Raw genomic sequence first — 7,272 nt, forward strand, 5'->3', positions numbered from 1 at the left:
AGCGTGTTTTTATATGAGTAGAATGTGTGCTTTTATTTAAAATGCATCTCTGGGTTATTTATGGGGCATAGGAATTTGTTCATATTTTTTTTTTCAAAATATAGTCCGGCCCACCACATGGTCTGAGGGACGGCTGAAAAAGGTTGCTGACCCCTGATTAGAAAGAGAGAGAAGACTGATGGCATTTGGACTTAAATGCAGCACCAGAAGTTAACAATTGAGTCCTTGAAGCAGGAGCACATCACTGAACGCAATCACACTGTGAGTTTAGGAAGATAAGAAAGCTAATGTCATTAGTTGCTAGTGCTAACCAACTTAAAGGCAGAGATACAAAGAGCCATGTCTGCTCTTCTTAGCAGGAGAGACGCAGGAAAAAGGGAGGAAATTAGGTCCACAATCAGTTTAACGAGTACAGGTTAAAGGACAGCCTAGGAAATTTGGGAGTTCCTCTCTCTCTCTCTCTCTCTCTCTCTCTCTCTCTCTCTCTCTCTCTCTTTCCCATGCAAACCTATTAGCCCCCAGACAAGCACAATTGCACTGCAACACTTTCAGCAAAGACTGTGGATTTCAACAACAAGGAGAGGTTTCAATGCCAAGGCTGTGAGGAGGACACAACTGTTCTTCAGAGGGGAGAAACGTGGGGAAGAGGTTCAGACCAGGACTTTTAGCAATTTGAGTATGTACAATAAAAGCCCATGCCCAGATGAGCCTCATTTCTTTTTTTTTGTTAAGAATCTCCCTGAAGCAATGTTAAAGCAATATCAAAATTCAGAGTGGGTGCAGCTGGCCTTGCCCAGATCTGGGACAAAGGAAATGAAGGCTCAAGAGAAACTGAGTTATTCAAGTAATGAAAGAATAACAGGGGGGGGGGGGAGAGCCTTACAAACAAAAAGCAGCAAAAAATGCAGAGGGGATGGAACAGTTGGTTGCTAAGCGAAGCAGCCAATCAGGCAGTCTCATTTCAAAGCCCCCTGGCTTTGTGTATTTATGTGGTGGAATTTAAGAGAACCCCTTCCCATTTTAGCCAAGGAGCTGACGAGGCTTCAGACGCCTTGAGGACTGAACTTTGCAAGTCAAACTGGAGGCAACAACATTAGCCATCAATGGGCCAGTCCTAAATCCATCTAATTATTATTATTGGGACGCAGGTGGCGCTGTGGGTTAAACCACAGAGCCTAGGACTTGCCGATCAGAAGGTTGGTGGTTCGAATCCCTGCGATGGGGTGAGCTCCCGTTGCTCGGTCACTGCTCCTGCCAACCTAGCAGTTCGAAAGCATGTCAAAGTGCAAGAAGATAAATAGGTACCGCTCCAGCCGGAAGGTAAATGGCGTTTCCGTGAGCTGCTCTGATTTGTCAGAAGCAGTTTGTCATGCTGGCCACATGACCCGGAAGCTGTACACCGGCTCCCTCGGCCAATAAAGCGAGATGAACGCTGCAACCCCAGAGTCTTCTGCAACTGGACCTAATGTTTTGGGGTCCCTTTACCTTTATTTATTTATACCCTGCCCATCTGGCTGGGTTTCCCCAGCCGCTCTGATACAGTGCAGATATTTATTATTAAATAGATATATTTATTGATAAAATAAACAAATGGATTACTACATCAGTGTGGCATAGTGGTTAGAGTGCTGGTCTAGGCCCTGTAGCCAGGTAGCTCACTCCAGGAACTTGGGCCAGTGAGGTAGTCACAGGGTTGTTGTGGGAATAAAATTGGGGTTGGGGAAAAATATTATTATTATTATTGCAGGCTAGCGAGTGTACTGAATCAGATGATTCAGATATACAGGATACACGCGTGGCTGGGTGAATTATAAACGATGGGGTCAGAGGTAAAAGAAATTCAGGAAGTGGCCATTAATAGCATTAAAGGCAATTAATAGCGCCCATTCCGCAAGGCTCAGAGGCTTTTGCTGCAACAGACCTGCCACGGCTGGTCCAGTTCAAATATGGATCCAAGTGACAAAAGCGATTCCGACTAAACATCAGGAAAAACACAGTGAAACCGATTTCCTGGAAGGGCGACAGCCTCTCCTTCCTCGGAGGTTTTCAATCAGAGCTTGGGTGGCCACGTGTCGTGCGTGATCTCGTTGAGATTCCTGCATTGCACGGGGTCGGTCTAGATGACTCTCGGACCCCTGCACAGTTCTGCGCTTCTGCGATTCGCACTCCTTCGCAGTGAACGTGCTTCGGGCACGCGCCCCTACTCCATTGCTGGGGAAAGAAGCCATGCGGACGCAGCAGCTCCGCCCCACTCCCCCGGCCCACCTCGATTCCGGGATCTGGCAGCCAATGAGAGCGGAGGCGATTCAATTTGGGCATGCTAAGAGGATCCCCAGCATGCTTTGCAGCCCCAGCCATGGAGGAGGAGCAGGAGGCTCTGCTTTCGGCGCTTCGATCTCCGGCGGGCTTGGCCAGGTGTGTATGTTGGCAAAGGGGGGAATCCATCACCATCCTTGCGCGGGAGACTTGCCACGGATCGGGTGATGCGCCGGGCGGGCGGGCGCACAGCTGGGGATGCTGTGATCAGAGCCATATACGCTTTTTCCAAACGTGGTAGCCACAGAGCTTTGCACAATGGCGTGACAGTTTCATTTTTATTTTTTTTATCCTTTTCCTTCTTACATTTCATGCAAGTTGGGCTAACTTTAAGCCCTCTTAATTTAGCGGATCGGGCAGGTAAGGTTCCCACCACCGGGATGGATCTGCGAGGTTGCTGGGTAAGCCCCAAATGCGCAAGGCGCAGCTGGTTTTCCCGGTTGGGATCTGTTACCTTGGCATCTCGCCACCTCTTACTGTTTACCAGCGCTCCTGCTCCTTTAGCAGTTATACGGAGAGAGAGAGAGAAAAAATGCCGTGTCAGTAGATGGAGGGATCGGAAAGTTTCATGAGGACTCGCTGCCTGGCTCTTTTTTAAACGCGCGCCTCCAGGGCTGGTTTTGGCTGCCGAGCGCCACGGCGCAAACCTGCCTAGGTAACCTGAGCCTTGCGGATGTGCGCTTGCCTCTTCCGCCCTGCCTAGCTCGGTAGGGAGAGCACGTGCTTTTTTTTTTTGAAGCACGCGAAAGGTCCCAGGTAAGGGCAGCTTTCCAGGTAAGGGCTAGGAAAGGTTCCTGTTCTGCAACCTTGGAGAGTTTCAGACAGTTAAGTGTAGTATCAGCGTCCCCCAACATGGTGTCGGACTGGGAGGAGAGATGATAGCCAATCTTCAAATATCTAAAGGGCTGCCACATGGAAAATGGAGAAAGATTGTTTTCTTCTGCTCCCGAAGGTGGGACCCAAACGAGTGGATTCAAATGACTTGACAGTAAGAGCTGCCTTTGCTTCTCTCACACAGAGATGCTTCTAGAATTAATAAGAATAGGAAAGATCTTTACACATGAGATCAATCCTTCCTGCACTAAGAAATGCAAACTGACACAACCATGAGGCCAGGTGACCCATGTTTTCCTTTCTAGCGTGGGTTGAGATCAAGCCACACTGCAAAGGAAGATCTTAACTGTCCCAAGTGGGACTTGAAGTCACAGCTGCGCTCAGCTGATCTGCAATGACTTCAGGCCCCACTTGGATCAGCTGTGGCTGTGGGTCGCTGCGTTGGGAGCTGGCATGTAGCTGGAACACCAGCAGGGCTTGAAATCAGTAGTTCCTTTACAGGTGCCTCCTGACCTGCCCCACACCTGATATCTTATATGGATGACATCAGGTGTGGGGCAAGTGGATGTGGCTTTTGGGCAGAAATCTCATGGGCCAGAGGTTCTCTACTGGTGACTTAAAGCTTGGTTGGACACCCCCTCACATTGCGCCTGGAGGATGTGCTGATTTTCTGGGACTGACCTCTCTACCCAGTTATTTAGGGTGTTTAAGAACATGGTGCGAAGTCACAGCAGTTCAGCCAGCGCTGGGGAGAGGGTGGGCACCTCCTGACAGGGGACAATTACATTTTCAGCTTCTTGATGACTTGAGAATTTGTGTGTGTGTGTGCGAACCCTCCCACAAAGGCGTGCCTGTACTCTCCCGTGTGTTGGCATGTAAGAACTGGAGGCAGATTAATTGGGATTGAGGCTATTTTGTACAGGGCTGGCTACCACTCTGGGCTGTTCCTGGATCCTCTGTTCCTACAGTTTTCTGTGCTGCATGCCAAGTATTTGAATTCTGTCGTGCATTTTGTTTCGGTCATTTAAAGCAATGTTTCCCAACTGTGGGTCTCCAGTTGTTTTTGGACTACAACTCCCATCATCCCTAGCTAGCAAGACCAGTGGTCATGGATGATGGGAATTGTAGTCTGAAAACAGCTGGAGACCCAAGGTTGGTTTAAGGCAGGCACCGCCAAACTCAGCCCTCCAGGTGTTTTGGGACTACAATTCCCATTATCCCTGAACACAGTTCCTGTTAGCTATGGATGATGGGAGTTGTAGTCCCAAAACATCTGGAGGGCCAAGTTTGGGGATGCCTGGTTTAAGGTGTTCCTAGCCTGCCTTTTGACTTTTTTAAAAAAAGAAAAGAGGCTTCTATGTTGGGACTGGCTGCCATGATATGCGGTCTCTCTCCATTTACAGAATTTTATTTTCCCGAGATTTTTATCTTCTACACCCTGCACATGGTGACTTCCATATGTTTTGGACATTTGTTGGAGAAGGTTGCTCTCTGTTGTTTTCTACGTATATTGAATTGGTTGATTTTATTATTATTATTTTTAAAAGGGCAGGATATTAAAGGTTCTTGTTTGTACTGCTATGGAAGTTGTAGCAAAACAGGACGGTGAGGGTTATAGTAAAAATGAAATGTGCTCTGTACCTGGCTCTTGGAGCTTCTGCCAGGCCACTCTTCTCACTTGCCTTGCCCTATAACCAGAGTGTTTGCCTAGCTGGAATATGTCCTTGAGCTCTGCAACTGCCTCTTGCATTTCTGCATGGAGGATAGAGGTTATGAGCTTAAGGTACAAAGGTAATATTTACACTGGTTGCTGCACACACTTTTGCCTCTGCCTCCATCCCCCACCACTCAGGTGAAGTGGAAGGGAATGTGGCATTCAGACTAAGAAATGTTCATCACACCTGGAGATAAGGGGTAGCTCTCCTTTTGCAAGAGTTTGGTGTGCATGTACCTCTTTTATTTCCTATATAACAAATGAATGACACTTGTCCCCTGCTTTGTCCATAGGTCTGGTGGTGTCAGCAAACCGGGAACTGGCAAAAATGACGTGTTGCAAGAAATTTCAAGTTGGAGGAATGCAGATCCCAGAAAATGTGCAGAATCAGACATGTTCCACCTGCGCTGCTGTCTTCCAAGATCCGCTTTCAACAACCACCATCCCGCACTATGGGGTTTGCACTCACACATTAGCATTACCTTCTACAGGGTGGATTTGATTTAAATCAAATCAATTTAAATGATTAATCATGGTTTAAATCACTAGACAGTAAGATCTTTTCTTTTTAACAGAAAGTCCCATTCTTGCTGGTATAATCTTAATATTTACAACCAGATGAAGGTTTCATTTTTGGAATAAAAAATTTTCAGAGTAGTTTTTTACAGTTATATAAAAAATTACTTATTTGGTTATACTATTAGAAATGCATAGACAGATAACTTATTAAACCCCACAATAATTTCATAATTAACTGTTTATATTAGGACAACTTTTCTGCTGTACTTTATTGGAAGGAGAAAAATAATCATTTACTTAATAACAATTTACTTAACTAAAACAATAACATTATAGCATATGTATCCATGTTTGTTAACTGATGCGATTAAACAATTAAAAAAACAAAACAACATAGAGTTTTAGCACACATGAAAAACTTAAAACAAATCCTTATTTCCTGATGAATAGCCTTCGGACTATAATGTAACTTATATAGAAAAATATCTTTAGAAAGCTTTTTCCTCCAAAGGCGTATTATTTTAAATATATAATTAAAATTTTTTAAATCATTAATTTTTATCCACCCTGCCTTCCCAATTAAAAGTGTATTTTTGAACATGTTTTTCTCTCAACATAAGCACATTTCTCAACGTATTTTCTCCAGATATGCAATCTGATAACATTTCTTTCAGTTGAGAACGAAATCAAAATCCAGTGGATAGCTAAAGTCCAATCCGGTCATGAGTCAAGGAGGTGTGGAACAGGTCAGTGCATATCAGAATCCCTCCTCTGCTGCATCATTTGGGGGGAAGACTTCTGGAAAGCTGTATTTGCTGCATTCATCTATGTACCTTTGCAAACAATCCTCAATAAAGTTGCTTTGTTCATCTAGCAATACTGTACATAATTGTGTTTCTATTGAGGGTTTCTACCAATCTCTTCTCCTTTAGCCCTTTCCTTGGATAACACCAATGAATAGATGAAGCTGTTTGTAGGAAACCAATAATTTTTGAAACCTATGAGAGTGTTACTAAATTTTGAAGGCTACCGGCCTATTGGCTGTTACTGGATATAAGCCCATTATATATATATATATATTATAATAATAAAATTTATTTATATCCCGCCCTCCCCAGCCGAAGCCGGGCTCAGGGCGGCTAACAACAATAAAACAGTACAACACAACACTCTAAAATCATTCATTATAAAATTAATTCAAAATAAACCACTGGCAACCATTGGGCCAGAGCTCCGTGAAGATTGCCGAAGGAGGGAGTCAGGCTGTGCCCTGGCCAAAGGCCTGGTGGAACAGCTCTGTCTTGCAGGCGCTGCGGAAAGATGTCAAGTCCCGCAGGGCCCTAGTCTCTTGCGACAGAGTGTTCCACCAGATCGGAGCCACAGCCGAAAAAGCCCTGGCTCTAGTTGAGGCTAGCCTAACCTCTCTGTGGCCTGGGACCTTCAAGATGTTTTTATTTGAGGACCGTAGGTTTCTCTGTGGGGCATACCAGGAGAGGCGGTCCCATAGGTACGAGGGTCCTAGGCCGTATAGGGCTTTAAAGGTTAAAACCAGCACCTTAAACCTGATCCTGTACTCCACCGGGAGCCAGTGCAGCTGGTATAGCACCGGGTGAATGTGATATCGCAGCGAGGACCCCGTAAGGAGTCTCGCTGCAGCATTCTGCACCCGCTGGAGTTTCTGGGTCAGTCTAGAGCATTTTTATTCTGCTTTACAACCAGAAAGGCTACCAGAGTGTCTTGCGTACATACAGTCAATCAATCAATCGAGACGGTCCCTTTCTACAGGCACACAGACCAAAAGACACAACACACAAGGAAAAGTAGATAGGTAGGGAGGAGGAAACAAACGATCTTCCGACACCCAAGTCTCCAGTATCTCAGAAGGATCG

The 7,272-nt window shown here is 45.6% G+C and overlaps 1 long non-coding RNA gene across 1 annotated transcript; it reads left to right on the plus strand.

Moving 5' to 3' along the window:
• Positions 1–1,745: 1,745 nt before the first annotated feature.
• Positions 1,746–6,260, plus strand: LOC310836305. The gene is made up of 2 exons (XR_014559999.1): positions 1,746–2,415; positions 5,158–6,260. It is a non-coding gene; the product is annotated as an uncharacterized lncRNA (long non-coding RNA).
• The last annotated feature ends 1,012 nt before the right edge of the window (positions 6,261–7,272 follow it).

The sequence above is a fragment of the Podarcis gaigeae genome, assembly GCF_964106915.1.
Source record: "Podarcis gaigeae genome assembly, chromosome: 2".
NCBI lineage: Eukaryota > Metazoa > Chordata > Lepidosauria > Squamata > Lacertidae > Podarcis > Podarcis gaigeae.